General features: G+C 43.4%; 1 protein-coding gene across 1 annotated transcript in view; it reads right to left on the bottom strand.

The window, feature by feature from the left end:
- BMPR1A (bone morphogenetic protein receptor type 1A) overlaps positions 1-18,338 on the bottom strand; it is a 203,232-nt gene extending 184,894 nt beyond the window's left edge. Inside the window, exon 1 of the mRNA XM_030570181.1 lies at positions 17,973-18,338. The gene's annotated coding sequence lies outside the window, so the exon portion shown is untranslated. The remainder of the gene's footprint in view (positions 1-17,972) is intronic.
- Positions 18,339-19,687: the final 1,349 nt, after the last annotated feature.

Raw genomic sequence — 19,687 nt, 5'->3', positions numbered from 1 at the left:
ATCATACTGTCTTTTCACATAGCATCTCAATTCTGGAAGGAGAAGTCATCGGCAGGATCTATAATAAAAACAATTTTAATCAGCCTATTCTACCCCAGTAGGAATATTGAAAAATCACCTATTTCTTGGTTTTGGACCTCACTTGATTCTCTCATTTCTAATCTTCCCTTTTTGGAGCAAACAAGTTTAATTACACACTGAAAGAACCATCTCTCCATCAACCTCTTCATCAGCAACTGTTCAGTTCTCTCCAATTTTTACTCCAACTCATCCCTTAGATCAAGTAATCACACTGCCAGTCAAAACTTGTCTTCACTTGAATTATGCTTATCGTAGGAGGAACTCTTCATGTTCCAGGCTTAGTGAATCTTTCTGATCATAACATCCCTCACCTCTGAGACACTGTTATATCCCAGGATCTTCTCTGCCACTTTTTTTTTTTTTGAAGCTGTGTAGCAGACAGCTACAGACCCTACTGTACAGCTGAGTCTCAAAGACACCAGTACACGCATGTCTCTGAAGCCTTCAGTAAACACCAGTTTTCTTTGCTCCAACTAATGTCATAGATCATATCTACACTGACATACAACTATACATACAAAACAATGGGGTCTTAATTAGCTGTTACTACTCAAGAAAGGGATCTTGGAGTCATTGTGGAAACACCCACTCAATGTGCAGCGGCAGTCAAAAAAGTGAAGAGAAAGTTGGGAATCATTAAGGGATAGCTAATAAGCCAGAAAATATCATGCTGCCTCTATATAAACCCATGGTACGCCCACATCTTGAATACTGCATGCAGATGTGGTCGCTCCATCTCCAAAAAGATATACTGGAATTGAAAAAGGTTCAGAAAAGGGCCAAAAAATTATTAGGGGTATAGAACAGCTTCCGCATGAGGAGAGATTAACAAAACTAGGACTTTTCAGCTTGGAAAAGAGATGACTAAGGGGAGAGATGATTGAGGTCTACAAAAATCATGACTGATGTGGAGAGAGTAAATAAGGAAATGTTATTTACTCCTTCCCATAATACAAGAACTAGAGGTCACCAAATGAAATTAATAGGCAGCAGGTTTAAAAAAAAAAAAAAAAAGTATTTATTCACACAATGCATAGTCAACCTACGGAACTCTTTGCCAGAGGAAGGCCAAGACTATAATAGGGTTCAAAAAAGAACTATATAAGTTCATGGAGGATAGGTCCATCAATGGCTATTAGCCAGGATGGGAAGGGATGGTGTCCATAGACTCTGTTTGCCAGACAATGGGAATGGGTGATAGGGAATGGGGATAGCTCAGTGGTTTGAGTATTGGCCTGCTAAACTCAGGCTTGTGAGCTCAATCCTTGAGGGGGCCACTTAGAGATATGTGGCAAAATCAGTACTTGGTCCTGCTAGTGAAGTCAGGGGGCCAGACTCAATGACCTTTCAGGGTCCCTTCCAGTTTTATGAAATAGGTATATCTCCATATATTATTACTTGATGATTACCTGTTCTGTTCATTCCCTCTGGGGCATCTGGCATTGGCCACTCTTGGAAGACAAGATACTGGGTTAGATGGACCTTTGGTCTGACCCAGTATGGCCGTTCTTATGTTTTTATGATCCTCAGTCTAGACCAGGGGTCGGCAACCTTTCAGAAGTGGTGTGCCGAGTCTTCGTTTATTCACTCTCATTTAAGGTTTCGTGTGCCAGTAATATATTTTTACATTTTTAGAAGGTCTCTTTCTATAAGTATAATATATAACTAAACTATTGTTGTATGTAAAGTAAATAAGGTTTTTAAAATGTTTAAGAAGTTTCATTTAAAATTAAATTAAAATGCAAAGCTCCCCGGACCAGTGGCCAGGACCTGGGCAGTGTGAGTGCCACTGAAAATCAGCTCGCGTGCCGCCTTAAGCACACGTGTCATAGGTTGCCTACCCCTAGTCTAGACTATGAAAGTACAAATAGCAGTGCATATCGAAGTGCTGCGCTGCAACTCCTCTGTAAGGACATGGTGGGTGTGAACTAAAAGTTCACTAGTTTACATTAACGTAATCCTCTTCAAACGTGATTACATTAATGCAAACTAGGTACCTTTTAGTTCGCACTCACAGAAGTTACAGCACAGCACATTCATAAGCACTGCTATTTGGACGCCCACAGTCTGAACTGCAGGGCAGTATTTGCAAGTCCTTAGATTGTAGTTGCTATAATTCAGCTGAAAACAAACAAGCAATGGAATTCAGAGATGGAAGAATAAGTTTTCCAAGATTTCAACCTGCTTCAAAACAAAAAGATATAGAAAAAAAAATGTTGCTGCTCATGTCCTCCATTTGACCCTCAGTCTAGACCATACAGACTACCACTAACTGTGACATTTTTTTAATTTTACACTGAAATAGCAATTCTGCAATTTTAAAAAAGAAGTCCTAAAATGGTCCTATGCTAAGACGACTAAAGTTGAGTCTGTATTTGAACGATAATACTCCAAGAAAAACCAGGATTCCGCAGGAAGTGTTACTTATTTAGTAGATGGCATTGTTCTCCCTGCAGCATCACTCAATAGTCCTTCTGCACCTTTGGTAAAGGAGCAGTTTGCAGCTCAAAGTGTAACGTTTAAGATGAGAAACAAAATCAAAGTTCATACACAGTAATTAACGATCCCACAGACATTTTAAGAGAAAGGGTGTTCATCTGCCTAGGTCACTGTGAGGAAGGAGGGCAAGGGTGTAACACAAATCAGACATCTGAGTTCATTCATAACATTGGTACAGACTTCTTAATCACCCCATTAGAAATTACTTAATCTTACTTTGCCTTTTCTTCATCTGTAAAATGGGGGTAATATTATTCAGCTCCTTCACACGGACCATGAAAGGCTAACTCCATGGATGTTCATATCACTATGAGATCCTTGAATGGAAGGCAGCATAAGTGAACAGCATTATTACACTATATCTTTCAATTCCCCTGTTTCTCTAAGGACACAGTATTCTTCACTTAACATCTTAAACTGCTCTAAAAGCATCACATCTCAGTGTGAAGTGATATAATAAACAACTGGATCTGAAAAAATCCACTCACAGTAAGTAGTACCATGAGTACCATCAAGTTTGGTAGAATTGAAGCTTTCAATTTTTATGATTATCGGCTTATGGTTTCAAAGATAACGTTAAAAACATGAACAGGTATGTAAGTTCTTCCTAAGTCTCCAAAAAGAGCTCCTCAGAGCCTCCACTATTGCTCAGGGCTTTGCCAACTGAAGCAGAGTGCAAACTGACTGCAGTCTTTACTGTTTTCATAGTTGCTATAAAGAGCTTTGTAGACCTCAGCAACAATGACAATTGTGTCAGTTTCATTCTAGTACTACTTTGCTGGCACTTTTCGTAGCAGGCATTGGGGTTATTTATTATGTAGGATGACTAAAACAGAGGATGCTGAGGGGTAGAGCAATTAAAACACCCCTCACATCAGCCAAAAAACAGAGATGGGGGAAATAAGTTGGGAGACTGTTAAGTAGTAAACAAACAAAAGGCTGCAGTCAAGGTGGTTTGGAGGTGGGATGGAAGAAGAGAGAGAGAGAGAGAGAGAGTGCTCTCTTCCAGCAGAATATTGACTTTTTAATTTGGAGCGGAGGGAGGAAGCAGGAGGGAGCTGATTTAAAAAAAAAAAAAAAAAAAAAAAAAAGAAAGATGGAGCCCCTAAATCAGGGGTGGGCAAACTATGGCCTGCAGGATGCATCCAGCACATTGGGCCTTTTAATCTGGCCCTTGAGCTTCTGCCAGGGAGCAGGGTCAGAGGCATGTCTTGCTCCAGCACTCCATACAGGGAGTGGGGTCGGGGGCTTGCTGCACGACTCTCGGAAGCAGCGGCATGTTCCTCCTCCAGCTCCTATACGTAGGGGCAGCCAGCAGGCTCTCCGCACGCTGCATCCACCCCAAGCGCTGCACCCCCTACCCCCGCAGCTGCCATTGGCCATGAACTGCAGCCAGTGGGAGCTGCAGGGGCAGTACTACACCTTCATGTAGGAGCCATGGGGGGCATGCTGCAGCTTCTGGGAGCTGTGGGGGTGGCGCCTGCGGCGGGGCAGCACACAGAGCCTCCTGGCCGCACCTCCACATAGTAGCCAGAGTGGGGACATGCTGCTGCTTCTGGGACCTGCTTGAAGTAAGCGCCGCCCACAGCCTGCACCCCTGAGCCCCTCCCCCCCACTGTGCCCCAGACCCCTGCCCCAGCCCATATCCCCCTCCCGCCCTCCGAACCCCTCAGTCCCAGCCCGGAACACCCTCCTGCACCCCAAAATCCCCAGCCCCAAATCCAGCCAGAGCCTGCACCCCCTCCTGCACCCAACCCCCCAATTTCGTGAGCATTCATGACCCACTGTACAATTTTTATACCCAGATGTAGCCCTCAAGCCAAAAAGTTTGCCCACCCCAGCCCTAGATACAAGAACAGTAATGTGACAAGAATCCCCACTTTCTTTGCTCTTCCAAAAGTTGGGGGTGGAGTTAGTTCATATTTGAAAGTTTCCCTTGGGCATTAGCAGGAATACAACTTGTCATACGAAGTTCTGGCTACTACATTTAGGCCATGTCTACATCTAAAATTTTGCAGCGCTGGTTGTTACAGCTGTATTAGTACAGCTGTATAGGGCCAGCGCTGCAGAGTGGCCACACTTACAGCAACCAGCGCTGCAAGTGGTGTTAGATGTGGCCACACTGCAGCGCTGTTGGGCGGCTTCAAGGGGGGTTCCGGGAACGCGAGAGCAAACCGGGGAAGGAGACCAGCTTCGCCGCGGTTTGCTCTCGCGTTCCCGGAGCCATCCTGCAAACCGCAGGGAAGGAGACCTGCTTGCTCGGGGTTCCGGGAACGAGAGAGCAAGCCGGGGAAGGAGACCAGCTTCGCCGCGGCTTGCTCTCGCGTTCCCGGAGCCACCCTGCAAACCGCAGGGAAGGAGACCTGCTTGCTCGGGGTTCCGGGAACGAGAGAGCAAGCCGGGGAAGGAGACCAGCTTCGCCGCGGTTTGCTCTCTCGTTCCCGGAACCCCGAGCAAGCAGGTCTCCTTCCCTGCGGTTTGCAGGGTGGCTCCGGGAACGCGAGAGCAAACCGCGGCGAAGCTGGTCTCCTTTCCCGGTTTGCACTCTCGTTCCCCGAACCGCCGAGCAAGCGGTTCTCCTTCCCTGCGGTTTGCAGGGTGGCTCCGGGAACGAGAGAGCAAACCGGGAAAGGAGACCAGCTTCGCCGCGGCTTGCTCTCGCGTTCCCGGAGCCACCCTGCAAACCGCAGGGAAGGAGAACCGCTTGCTCGGCGGTTCGGGGAACGAGAGAGCAAACCGGGAAAGGAGACCAGCTTCGCCGCGGTTTGCTCTCGCGTTCCCGGAGCCACCCTGCAAACCGCAGGGAAGGAGAACCGCTTGCTCGGCGGTTCGGGGAACGAGAGAGCAAACCGGGAAAGGAGACCAGCTTCGCCGCGGTTTGCTCTCGCGTTCCCGGAACCACCCTGCAAACCACAGGGAAGGAGACCTGCTTGCTCGGGGTTCCGGGAACGAGAGAGCAAACCGGGAAAGGAGACCAGCTTGATTACCAGAGGCTTCCTCGTTCCACGGAGGTCAAGAAAAGCGCTGGTAAGTGTCTACATTGGATTACCAGCGCTGGATCACCAGCGCTGGATCCTCTACACCCCAGACAAAACGGGAGTACGGCCAGCGCTGCAAACAGGGAGTTGCAGCGCTGGTGGTGCCCTGCAGATGTGTACACCTTCACAGTTGCAGCGCTGTAACTCCCTCACCAGCGCTGCAACTTTCTGATGTAGACAAGCCCCTAGTCCTCTGACTATACACTACCTAGGCAAAAAAAAAAATTTATAAACCCTATGAGGAAGCAGGTGGGTGTGAGGGAAGATCAGAGAGAGACTGGCAGGATAAATCAGAAAAGAAATCCAGTATTCTGAAAGTCAGATTTGGAAAGGAGATGTAAGGAACGGCCAAAAGACGTAAGAGAGGATTACACAGGGAGAAATATCTGTGATTTTTCTTAGATTAGGAAAAGTGCATTCAGCTTGGTTGATGTTAGTAACACAGTTAGACTAATCCCAACTTTTTCCCTATCACAGGGTCGACCTCAAACAACTACACTGAGGTAAATGATGTTAACCTGAGTCTACACTAAGGACTTGGTCATGTTAGCTAAACCTGACCTAACCTTACCTTTTATTTTTTTCCTAATCTAAAGAAACAAAGGGGGTGCAGGTAGAGTGAAGACAATGTAAGAAAAGATACACCATCAACTGTTAAAAGAAGGAAAACAGAAAAAATTGAGGTACCTGGTAGGGAAAGAAGATATACAGGCAAGCGATGTTGTTAGTTTTATTTTTTAAAATACAAGTTGATTGCAACAAATGTGATTAAATATAATACACAACTGATTCATTCCTAAAATCACAGGTACTGTGGTAGCACATGCATTTTTAACCTTTCCTAGTATCAGGTAAGTTTTTCAACCCCTACCTATTGATTTGTAAAGCACCCTGGGATCCTTCTAGATAAGAGGAGTAACAGCGTACAATTTCAAAGCAAAATTAATCAAATACAACTTACATTCAATTTCAATATGCATTCCCCTTGACTATTTGCTTTGAAAATATTTAATATTAAATAAAAAGATTTAATAATGGTCATTTTGAAACTATTGACAATATGGGGTACTTTCTGATATCTTAAGAATGAATTTATTTCCCAGTGTTTGAGAATTCATTGAAAACGTATTTCCTCCCTGTGTCTTCCTCCTTTTGGCAATCATTGATTTATTAAACTCTTGTTAGCTTTCACAGTACTGGAAGGTGCTCAGTGCCTCTGGAAAGAAGGCCATTTTTTCAGTTACCTATAGAATACTCATAAAATCATAGAACTGGAAGGGACCTTGAGAGGTTATCTAGTCCATTGTCTTTATTGTGCTGTTCTCCCTCCTACCATTCCTTAGAATCATGAACTCTACCATTTCATGATCATTTTCACCCATGACCTACTTTCAAATTCTCAACCAGTTCCTCCCATTTGTCAAAATCAAATCTAGAACTGCCTCCCCCAAGCAGCTTTCCTTCACCTTCTGAAATAAAAAAAAATTATCTCCAATACATTCCAAAAATCTGTAACCTCACAAATTTAAAAATGATGTCTAAATTCTTTGAAGCAAGGATTGTCTTTGGTCATGTGTCTTTTATAGAGCTAAGCACCTCACTGGCTCTTAACATTAACTCATGCACTATTCACCAATGCAAATCAACTACAATGGTACTAAAAATGGTCTTGGGGTCATATATTTGAGGATGATGTTCTATCTTATCTTTCAAGTCTCTGGGACAAATAATGAGTTCCTCAGAAAGATAAAAAAGCCTATACGGAAAGGCAAGTAGAAAATTACATCTCCCAATTTTTGAATTTCAGTTTTCACAAGATTTTATTCACTAGTCTTCAAAGTACTTTTAATATACTAAAAATAAAATTCTGGTGTTAGCATCTGGTGCTAACCACAATGGGAGACAATATTGGAGTAGGTGGAGCACTAGTTTGATCCAGTATAACAAAATTCCTCCCATGTGTCTAATGATAAATTATTCCATGTATTTCTGTTATTTAAATATCATCCCACAAATTAAAAACAAGATTAAATTAAAAGAAACCCATGGGGAATTAAGTCACAGAATTATATAATTCTATTAAAACAACGGAGGAGAGGTCAGTCAGCTGTAAATGACTGAGGGGAAATTCAGATCTCACCTTAATTCCCCTCCTCCACACAAATTTTAAGTAATATATATCATCATTGTAAATAACATTTACTCTATATCATTAGTAAACCATCTTCTCAAAATTTCAAATGCTATTTCTGTAGCAGAACCTCTGGATAAGGAATGCACAGCTGCTGAGCAGATGTATAACTTCAGTATTTAGATTCCATTATTTCTGTTTTCTTTTTACTACACATTTTCACATTTTCTATTTCCATCTGTTTTTTGACCTCCCCTCAGTGTCTCCCCTTGTTTTAGTTCATTATGCCAAAATAATTCTCTAAATTAAAAACATCTTTATATTTGAAAAAGTTGTACATTTTAAGAGATGTGGAAGGGTGTAGCATCTCCAGGGGCAAAACAAAATCAGACAGTTTAACAGAGGCTCAGGTCTAAGCAAAAACTGTCCTGTCTGGGTAGGGTTTTATTTCAGGGTTCGTGGTTCAACCTGAACTGGCAAGTCTCTAACTGCATTCCTTCCATGCAGTTTTAAGAGTCGTAAACTCAAAAACATAAACCATAAGGGACTGTTCCTATATTTCATCAGAGCTCCCTGCCTTAGCTTCTGGGTAGCATTATATCTTAATCTGTGACCTTGTCTACACACAAACTTTCACTGGTTTAACTAAAGATGTGTTTTTAGTTGAATTGACGCAAAACCCAAGTTTTGCTACTTTTAGATTAATTTAAGCCTATATCTTATGTTGTTTAACATAATTTAGTAAACAATCTATGCAAGCTATACAGATATAAACCGAGTTTAAATAGATTTAATAGTGTTCACGCAACAGTTCTGAATCAGTCTAACAAGAGTTTTTAAACTGGTGCAGTTGAGTTTAAATAAGGCTAATCTACTCTCAGACCCAGCCCTCATTACGTGATTTTAGAAAAAAATTCACACTAGTACTATCACTTGTTCAGCTCCATCAGAGGAACCCATAGTGTAAACAAGGTTTGGGAGCTTTCAGTAATTTTTTTCAGGCACCATGGCAGTTAAACTTGCTCAGAGAAAACATAAATGTAACCTTTGAAATGAGTAAAACCGTAAAAAAAAAAAAATGTACCAAGAAGAATAAGATTTTTTAATTGGAACATTTTGCTTTATTGAACAATTTACATTTTACTGTACATTATCACTAAACTCACAACAAATGAAACAAAAGTAAAACTAACAAGAATCTTTTTCCATTCTTATTTACTCCCATACATTTCTGTTTTGTCTCCAGCAGAAGAGAATTTCATAAACAAGATTTTAAAAGTTTAACTGACATAATGGTAAGAATGCAGGTAACCAACAGAGCCTTCCCAGTAAGCAGTTTCTACCTGTGCACCTAATCAAACCGTTTATGAGAGGGATTTTGCTAAATTTCCCTAGTACAGAGGAAGTCTGAACATTAATACACCTTTCTTTTAGTTTGTTGAGCCTAACCAGGCTGACTACACCCTAATTAACTATCAGCCATCAGAAACTTGCCAAGCAGTCCCCCAAACCAACTAGGAATTAATCCTCAAATCCTTAGGCCACTGCCTGGTTCTGTGGGGATGCAGCAAGGCTTTTGGGTCCCCATTCAAGGAGTATCAAAAGACTTGCAGTTCCCATTAAAGGGAGAAAAGGGGTACCTTTATGCAGGGTCGATAAAAATCAGTTTTTTTTTAAATTGGATTTTTTTTTTAATCAAAAAGCATTTTATCAAAAAAATCTGAGGAAAAAAAACTATCTAAAGATAGTTTTAATTAAGATTCATAATAGATCAAAGATATCTCATCGTGGAATAGGAATTATAAATACTAATTCTATAGTGTGAGACAGTACATTCACGTCATGTTTAAGAAAAGTTTCATAAATGAGTTCCAATAGTTCATGGATTAGGGACCCAATCTTATGGGATTCCAGTGGCTTCTATATAGACTATTTAGGTTAATCTTTCTATCTACCCAAGGGGACTCAGTGCTCAAGTCTAGAAGATACCATCAGAGAAGATACCAAACTGCTTAGATTCGCAGTTCTCAAACTGTGGATTTGTGTCTCCAGAGATAACATGCTTGTTAAGAGCAAAAATGTTTTAAATAAATAAATATATAGAGGTGAAAAATAACAGACCTCAACCCTGTTGTTCCTCTGTACATAATGTCAATCCCTTACCTCTCTCTAAAAGTGAAAAGTTTCAAAAAGTACAATGACTAGAAGATTGGTGGTGGTGGAGCAGATCTGGACAAGAAGTCTGGAGATGAACATGAAAAGGGAGGGACAGGCAGCAGAAACAAAAGTGAAACTGTTTGAGCAGCATATTCCAGAAGTCTTGAGGACTTTCTTAATGTAGCCTTCATAGATTTGAGATCTACCTTACTATTCACTCACTAGAAGGGAAAACCTATAATGGCAGCAGGCCGTAAAAGAGACCCAGTTTGGGGATATTTTAATGAAGTTCCTCTACCTGTGGGTAAGACAGGCATGAGCGCAGAAGGCAAACAGTGCAACAAAGAAATGCAAGGCCTGGTTGCCCGAATAAAACAACATCATCTTGAGAAGCGTTCCTTCTCACGAGGAAGCTGCACTGAAGATATGAACGGGACATGTCTGAACATGCAGGATCTTCAGGTTGGTAACAACCAACAAGAATGCACTTTTATGCAGAAATCCATGATTAAATCGAGTCTTCCTGACTAGTGATTTAACTCATGATTTAAATCAAATCCACCCCGCCTTCAGTGAACTGAGGTAAACAAAAAGCCATAAAAAAGGTATATCTTCAAGCCCCAATCATACATACACCATTCGTTTCTATCACACTCCACTTCTCCCTTGTTTCAGTTAAATATTTTCACTTTTACTTCCATCTCTCTGACTCAAAAGTCCCTAAAAGTTTTTCACATCTCCTTTTGGAACCTCTGTTCTTTCCCATGAGCAGGCAGGATCACTAGGAAGCTCTCCACCTCAAAGGTTTCTTGCCCCATACACACAGCAGCACAGGACAGTGCCTGCATCTCTATAGCACCTGCATAGTTTGAGTTCCCAGAAGAGTGAAAACAACAAAGACAGCGGTCAGTTTGCAAAGTCCTATTGGCAGCCTGTAAGCACTAAATTGTGAGATTATCCCAAATTAAAGTCCTAGGAGTATAACTGGAAAGAGAAAACGGGCATGGGAAAATATAAAGTATTCACTCGAACAGCTATTAACCCCTGAAGGCATCATGTTCCTCCTTTGTCACAAGAGCAGAGGTAGTTAGGGTCTAATCCAAAACCCACTGAAATAAGTAAGTCTGTTCACTGTCTTCAATAGGTTTTGGATCAGACCCTTAAACAGCATAACTCAGAGCCTCTGAAGAGAGCCTGAACTAGTTACTTTCCACAAGAAAAACTGTGGTTCATGATTCAGGACCACACAGGTTATGGGTGTAATATGAGGTATAAAAATCTCTCGCCTCTGACCGACATGAAATACACGTCAAGAGGAAAAAAAGCCAACACTGCCATGTGTTATTTAGGTTTGTACTTTGCTACATTTTATAATGTCATTTGTTTTTCTTGCTAAAATAATGCTTGCATTTTATCAGTCACAATATAATAGTTCTCACATTTTCAAAAAGGTGATGAGCTGTGGGAGTAGATATGTGAATAGTTGCTGGAACTACCTTTATCTTCTATACCAGTGCTTTCTAGTGAAGCTCTGGCAAAGATTATTAAATGTTTAAACGACATCTAGGGATTGTTACACCTAAAACAAGTATTTGAGTTTGTATTGAGAAATTTAAAAATGGCCTCTACTTAATTTCCCATATTTACTGCTAAACAGACAGTCAGGTAGTTGCCTGAAGTTATTAGGCATATATTAATGTTTCCCCTCAAAGATATTCATGTATTTATTTTGTTATTTATCCATTTTGTTATTTTTTTTTAAATCGCACAAATACCCTGAATAAATGCATGGTAAGACCAGCTATATATGTTTATAAGATTTCCAATCTTAGAGACTGGAATTGTGTCCCCACAATGTTTGGGCAGACCCTAGCACAATGCAGCTCCGATCAGGGCTGGTACATCTAACACAGAGGTGGGCAAACTACAGACCGTGGGCCACATCTGGCCTGGTCTCTGAGCTCACCGCATCGCCGGTGCAATGCTCTGGGTGGTAGGGCTACAAGCTCCTGGGGCCGCGCAGCCGCACCCAGTGCTTTGTGCTGCATGGTGGCATGGCTGGCTCCAGCCGGGTGGCATGGCTGCCAGCCACTGGCGCTCCTAGTGGCGTGGCTGTAGCACCACCAGCCACTGGTGCTCCAGGCAGCATGGTAAGGGGGATCAGGGGATTGGAAAGGGAACAGCAGAGTTCGGGGGGGTGGTCAGGGGCCGGGTAGGGGTCAGGCGGTCTGAGGGCGGGGAACAGGGTGGTTGAATGGGGGCAGGGGTCCGCGGGGGGCAGTCAGGAAGGAGAGAAGGGGTTGGATGGCATGGTAGGAGGCAGTCGTCCCAAGGGGATGGGGGGGGGCTGTCAGGGCAAGAAGCAGGAGGGTCAAATAGGAGGCACGGTCCGGGCCATGCCTGGCTGTTTGGGGAGGCAGAGCCTCCCCCAGCCGGTCCTCCACACAATTCTGGAAACCCGATGCACCCCTGAAGCCAAAAAGTTTGCCCGTCCCTGATGTAACAACTATAGTTAGGCCTGGAAAGATTACATTTTTATTGGTAAATATCCAAAAACATTGATTTCAACACACACGTCGCCAAAAAAAAAAAATGTCCATCAATAATGATCAATTTATGGATAAGCAAAGAAAGTAAAATATTGCTTGAGAAATTATTAGAGTTTGATTTAAGGATATTTATTTTGTGCATTCTGACATGTGATGCTGAAAATTTGTATCAACTGTTAAAGAGCTTTAACTTTTTGAATCTCAACATCTACTGTGATGAAATATTTACTGTCTGATCCTGCCATTATTTCCCATAACTGTGAAACATTAAATAGATACAAGATAAAAAATAAAGATCATCAGTCAAAATTATAAAAACAATAATTGAATTCTGCCCAGCCCAACTATAGTAATGTAAATATCAATTAATAAGATTCCCTGATCTTCTCACATTAACCACTATGAATTATACAAATTCCCAACATTATGCCCATAGTCTAATGAGCCTCAATATATGCCAGTCTTTTGAACTACACAGCTTGATAAACTGAAATGCAAGAGAGGGAGGAAGTAATCTTAGTATCTCAGTATCAACAAGGAGGGAGCCTCTCTCAAAAGTCAGGAGAAAAGGGGTTTAAGGATCACTCTTGGTTTTTCAGTTTTAAATCAGACAGTCTTCTCTTTTTTCATCACCCGAGGTCCCGTTCCATTATTAAAGTTAATCTTTCAAACTGTGTGGCCCCATTAAGGAAGAAAGATAAACCCAGTAAGATGCTGGAAAACTTGTTTGCATCAGATGTTCACATTCTGTCAAACTGGAAACCAGCTCCTCAGTCCTGTTCCTCCTCAATGGCAGGCCAACTATTTTTTTTGTTTAACTTAAGGCTGATGAAAAGCAAGCACAAAATATTGAATAATTTTTGCTGTACTGGGTCCTCAATAGGAATATATCTTATATTTATCCATTTATTAAAAAATGGTGTACTGTTCTAGACAGAATTGCCATGAAACCCCACGTTATTGTTTTACTGTTTCAAGTTCCTGAATATGGTCTATTTTTTCCCTCCATTGGAAATTAACTGACTCAATTTAGTTTTTCAGTTCATTTCCTTATCCTTACCAAGAATTATGTATGTCTTACCCCAATATTACTTTTGATTTTTTAAATATGGTTAATATATATCAGATAGGTCTCAATTCTTGTTATTTTTGTTTTTAATTAAATATCTTTTCCAGAAATAGTATGATTTACATGTTCAAACTCAAATTATTTTAATCACTTCTGGGAACATTAACAGCTGTGAAGACTTTACCTTAGCTTCTAAGCAAAAGATCCTGAAACAACAATTGACAAAATTGTGTCTTTCATTTCCAAAGCACAACGACGACATTGTAGAGAAAACACAGAAACCTGATGTCACCAGCGAGGAGTGCAGATGTTAGCTAAGGTAACTGAAGAAGAAACAAAGCATCAAGATTTTATGGGGATAATCTGCTTAAAAACAAAACCAAAAAAACTCTCCAAGTTATCAGCCCATAGAAGATTTGCATCTAGGGGGCAATAACTCTGTCTTGCAATGCTCTGCAAATTAAACCAGTTTATCTGCCATACACAGTATCCCGCTTTTTGGAAATAACACTGCAGGAAGTGACGCTCTGAGCATACTCTCAATCTCCAAATATTCTACCATAGAGTGAGCTATCCTCTGCACCACTAAAAAAAAGGTCAAGAGATTTGGCTTGACATTACTGTGTTCTTCCTCACTATTGCTTATTTTCAGAGGTCAGATAAAGAAAGAAAAGCCTACTGGCTTGAAGACTGAGTTCCTCCTTATCAAAAATGTGCCTCATGGGATTGGGAGATGGTGGGGGGCATTTCCAGAAATCAACAGTAAGGGAGAATTCCCTATTTGCAACTTTACACAAGAATGCCTGTAAGATTTACATATTTAAAAAAATCCTGCCCTATCAGTCCCTTTCAGTGAGTCATACCATAAAGGTATTGTATATAGCCCTACAGCTGGATTGACTCATAGCTGGTTATCTGCTATTGGGAAAACAGGACTGTTTCATTCATCAAAGATGCCAGTCATGAAGAGAAGTGGGGTTGAGGATGGATTTTTTTCAAGGAGATTAGTGAAGCAGGGTCTGTTTCTCTTGACAGAAATAGGATTGGCATGCACTGTATGCACAAAGCCTTGGATTCTGGCTTCTCCTCCTTTCATGCAGGAGAACTGCACCACTGCTCTTGCTGTGAAGCCAACATCTCTATGGCCATGTCGACATCTAAAATTTTGCAGCGCTGGTTGTTACAGCTGTATTAGTACAGCTGTATAGGGCCAGCGCTGCAGAGTGGCCACACTTACAGCAACCAGCGCTGCAAGTGGTGTTAGATGTGGCCACACTGCAGCGCTGCTGGGCGGCTTCAAGGGGGGTTCGGGGAACGCGAGAGCAAACCGGGAAAGGAGACCAGCTTCGCCGCGGTTTGCTCTCGCGTTCCCGGAGCCACCCTGCAAACCGCAGGGAAGGAGACCTGCTTGTTCGGGGAACGCGATAGCAAACCGGGGAAGGAGACCAGCTTCGCCGCGGTTTGCTCTCGCGTTCCCGGAACCACCCAGCAAACCTCAGGGAAGGAGACCTGCTTGTTCGGGGTTCGGGGAACGCGAGAACAAGCTGGGGAAGGAGACCAGCTTGATTACCAGAGGCTTCCTCAGGTATGCTGGGATACCTGCTTATTCCACGGAGGTCAAGAAAAGCGCTGGTAAGTGTCTATACTTGATTACCAGCGCTGGATCACCAGTTGCAGCGCTGGTGGTGCCCTGCAGATGTGTACACCTCCTAAGTTGCAGCGCTGTAACTCCCTCACCAGCGCTGCAACTTTCTGATGTAGACAAGCCCTATATCTCTTAGCTTGATATCTGAAAATCTCTATGTTTTTTAAGCTGCAGAAGGCCAAAGGGTAAAACTGACTTCACTAATCTACCACAGGGTAACACTTTAAAAAAAAAAAAAAAAAAAAAAAAAAAAAAGAGGCGGGGACTGTAAAAAAGTGTTAATGTAGTCTACACATATATTTTAAAAAATAAAATATTGAGAAACTAAGTTAAGATGCAAGCATAACAAATCTTTCACTGGATATATTTTAACACTACACACCTGCACAGCCTTTACCTTGCTTCACAAAAAAAATTAGAAATATAACTGCAAAGGGGTTTTCGTATTAAATCTAAACCCAAAATAATATTCTTCAAACCATGCTACAGAGAACTCATCTCAAAAACTCCAGTACGCAGGTTCTAGTCTCCTGCTCTCATTCAAAAGCCTCTTCACATCCATTTCCCAACACTTTTAAGCAGAAGCAACATTCATCTATGGCGGACATTTTACTGGTGTAATTAGAACACAAAACAAAAAAACAAATACACATCTCTTCACATCTGCCATGGCCAAGAACAAAATCTCAATACAACTCAGAACAAATCTAACCGAACATTTGCAGTAACTACCCAAAAAACCCCTGTGAAAACTAACAACCACAAAGCCTAAACCTAACAGAAAATGGTTTTAAGAACAGTTGGTTCCATATCTATACCAACTGGAGAAAAAAGAACCACCAAGAGAATACATTAGAGTGCATACATTTTTATACTCTTCATTCCAGATTATACTGGAACCAAGGAACAAGCACGTGTCCCCCTTAAAGGTTTTACTGCAGTCAGTATTTTTGTGGTTCATGTAGCTATATCTGCAGAGACAATGTCAAGATCAGAATTTAGTTTTATATAGGGGCTTTTATTGCAAAATCATTTGAAATAGCTTGTAATTAGATTTTAAAATACTTGATCATATTTTATCAGTGAAAAATCAATCTAAAAATTTTAAAAAAATGTTTTGGTGTCACAATTTAGAAACAGTGAGGGAGGTAAGTTTTCATTATGAAAGTCATAAGACTATAGCTTTACCAAATACATTAATCTTTTATGTTAAATGAATGTCAAATAGCACCTACTAAGATCTACACCCACTGGTGCAGGTTCTTGCTTTTAGTGCAATACTTCACAGTCGCTAAACCAAAACTGAACCCCTATCAGTAGATCTTAAATATTTGTAATATAAAATATGCATCTGTTAAACAACTACGTCAAAAATGTTACCCTGATTAAAAAAGGTGAACATATTTCCACCAAGTTTTAATCACAGAGTTACAAGTGCATACTTTGATATTAACTCTATTAATAATCTCTGGACATGCAGCACTGTTGTGCAGTGCTATATCCAATGACAGTCCTTATCTGGTAAGTTTTTTTCTTGGGTAATCATTGAAAAGTTATCACCTTAAATATGTATTCTCAAAACAAATTTTTCACCTGCACAAAATTAATATGAAAACATGATCAACCTCTCACTTGCAGAAGAGGTGAAACTGTTGGATTTAGATTCTGCAATATTATTTCTTGGTACAGAATCAAGTTTAAACATTTTAAGGATTCTGAAGTGTTACTGTTTAGCCCAGTGGTCCCCAACACGGTGTCTAGGGCGCAAGTGCCCCACGTCCTGGCCGGCGGTCAAGCTTCTGCCGAAATGCCGCCATATTTCAGCCGCATTTTGGTGGATGCTCGACTGCCGCCACGGTACTTCGTCTGGTGCCCTCCAGATGAAAAGGGCTGGGGACCACTGGTGTAGCCAACCGCTTCTTCTAGATTTCGCGGTCAATTACACAGATATGCAACCTAAAACCTAACAGACCATTTTCCTGAAGTACAGAAACTATCAGATGCTTTAATGTTTAACTGTTGAATTATTACAGATTTAATAGAAAGAATGCAACATAACTTTGTTTAAAAACATCTCACACAGGTAGAAATTAAATGTCCTTCCTGAAAGCCCTCACTAACCTAAGTAATGCCAGTGATTATGAGACTCCTCTTGCACCAGTATAGATTATATAGCACCAAGCCTGAAATTACATCACCAAAATGGGGTGGGAGGCCACAGTAGCAGAGAAACACATTAAGCTCCAATCTTGCAAGGGGCCTCGCACTGAGCCCATACAGAACCCCACTGACTTCCATGGGCCCTGTGCGTCACTGCCAGGGCCCACCCACAATGCGCACACTGCAGGGCTGGGGCCTGCTTTGCCGAGCGGAGCCAGCACCCCGGGAGCAGAGGAGCGTTGGAAATAACGTTACTGTCGGGAGTCACGTTAGCCCGGTCAGGCAGCGCCCGGCGCGGGGTGAAAACAGCGAGAACGAGCGGTGCCGGGGGGGGGGCTGTTCCCGCAGAGAAGGGGGCACGACGTGCAGGGTGGTTGCAGCACCCAGGGCTCCGGCGGCAGAGGTGGCTGCGGCTGTGAAGCACGACTAGGGCCCAGCCCCGCAGCGCACCCCCGTAGGACGGGGGCCTCGGCAATAGCTAGCGACCAGCGTGCACGTCTCTCCGCCGGCCCGGGGCAGCACAACGTGCCCCCCATCAGTGCATCCCAGGGGGCATTTCAGAGGCTGCGGGAGGTCCGCGGGAGAAGCCGGCCCCGCGAAGGCGCGCTGGGCCTCTCGGCCCCCCGGGACTCCCCGCACTCACCCGTCGCAGGGGTCCGTCATTCTCTTCGCTGGGGGTCGCTCCCCGTGTCACCCTGCGAGCGGCTCCTGGCCTCACACGGCCCGGCTAGACGGTGGGGGCGGAGGTGGAGGCGCGAGGAGAGAGGACACGGCGCAGGCTCCGCCGCCACCGCTCGCAATCCCGACGCCCGGCCAGACCCTCTGAGTGCGGGAGGGGGGAGCAGGACTCCAATCACTGCAGCCGGCGACACCAGCCAGCACCACGGAGGGGAGGAGGAGGCGGAGCGCGCAACCGCCGCGGCCAGACAGACTCACTCGGGGCTAGCGCCCCTGGGACACCACCGCCCTCGCGCGCCGCCAACCTCCAACTGCTACCAGCGCCTCCCGAGGGGAGCCGAGCGCTGCTCGGCGGAGATTCCCGAAGGCTTCCCGCCCGCCCCCTGACACGCGAGCGCTTGGAAGTCATCAGTGGCCCCCCCGCCCCAGGACCCGAGCGTTCGGAGGTCACTAACCGCCGCCCCGACGGTGCGAAGACCAGCAAACGTCCCCGCCCGGAGATCCCCAAACCCGAGCGCTGGGAGACCGCCAACTCCTCCCCCGCAGCCCGAGCGCTCGAGATCACCAACCCCTCCCCCGCACAACCTGAGCTCTGGGAATCACCCACTCACTGTCCCCCGAAGTCCCCAGTGCTTGAAGATCGCCAGAGGGTTACCCCAGGGAGTTCCTGGGGATGAACTGACAGGAGCCTGGGCCTTTCTGCTCCCTCAGCCAGCAGCACAAACTACCCTGCTCCCTCATAAATCCCCTCCCTGGTGCTTCCTCTGTGTTGCCCACCCATACTCAGCCACCACCCCCCACTCACTCCCAGGGGTTACTAGCAGCGCCTGTTGGTATTGCAGGGTCCTCCAGCAAAGACATGCACTGTTTTAAATAAATCACTTCAACTCTCCACAGCTGCCCAAACCAGCCCCCATTAGGATGATCTCTTGTGGTGCCTCCAAAAGAAGGGAGGCAGATGGCCTTCCGGATCAGTACAGGAGGGTGTTCCAGCAAGGGGAGGTGGCCAAATGGTTGTGTGAGACTAAGGTTCTTAGCAGAGCAGAGGTAGTGACATGCTGGGAGATGAGAGCAACATTAGAAAGAATTATCAGTGGCTTTGAAGGAGGAGAATTAGCTTGGACTTTATGCAGCGGAAAATGGAGTCAATCCAAGGTTTCAAAGAGCTCTGAAGTTTACGTTAGCAGCTGTGCTTTGTATGGATTCAAAAGAAGTAACATGCATGTTAGACTGGCCAAGAGGAGGTGGTTATATAGTAGCAAGATGGTAATCTGGACACGAATTTTAGCTATGGGAGAAGGAAAATTTGAATTCTGGAAAGGGTACAAGAGAAATGGCAGGATATTGTTGTAACCTTTATGTACAGGATGAAGGAGAACAACTTTTATCGTTTAGAGAAGGGCAACTAAAATTATTAGAGGTTTGGAACAGGTCCCATATGAGGAGAGATTAAAGAGACTAGGATTTTTCAATTTGGAAAAGAGGAAACTAAGGGGGATATGATAGAGGTATATAAAATCGTGAGTGATGCGAAGAAAGTGAATAAAGAAAAGTTGTTTACTTGTTCCCATAATATAAGAACTAGGGGCCACCAAATGAAATTAATTGGCAGCAGGTTTAAAACAAATAAAAGTAAATTCTTCACACAGAGCACAGCCAACTTGTGGAACTCCTTGCCTG

This window comes from Gopherus evgoodei, chromosome 7, assembly GCF_007399415.2.
Source record: "Gopherus evgoodei ecotype Sinaloan lineage chromosome 7, rGopEvg1_v1.p, whole genome shotgun sequence".
In the NCBI taxonomy this organism is placed as follows: domain Eukaryota; kingdom Metazoa; phylum Chordata; order Testudines; family Testudinidae; genus Gopherus; species Gopherus evgoodei.
Note: the sequence above shows the minus strand (reverse complement) of the source record. Positions and strands in the feature narration are given on the sequence as shown.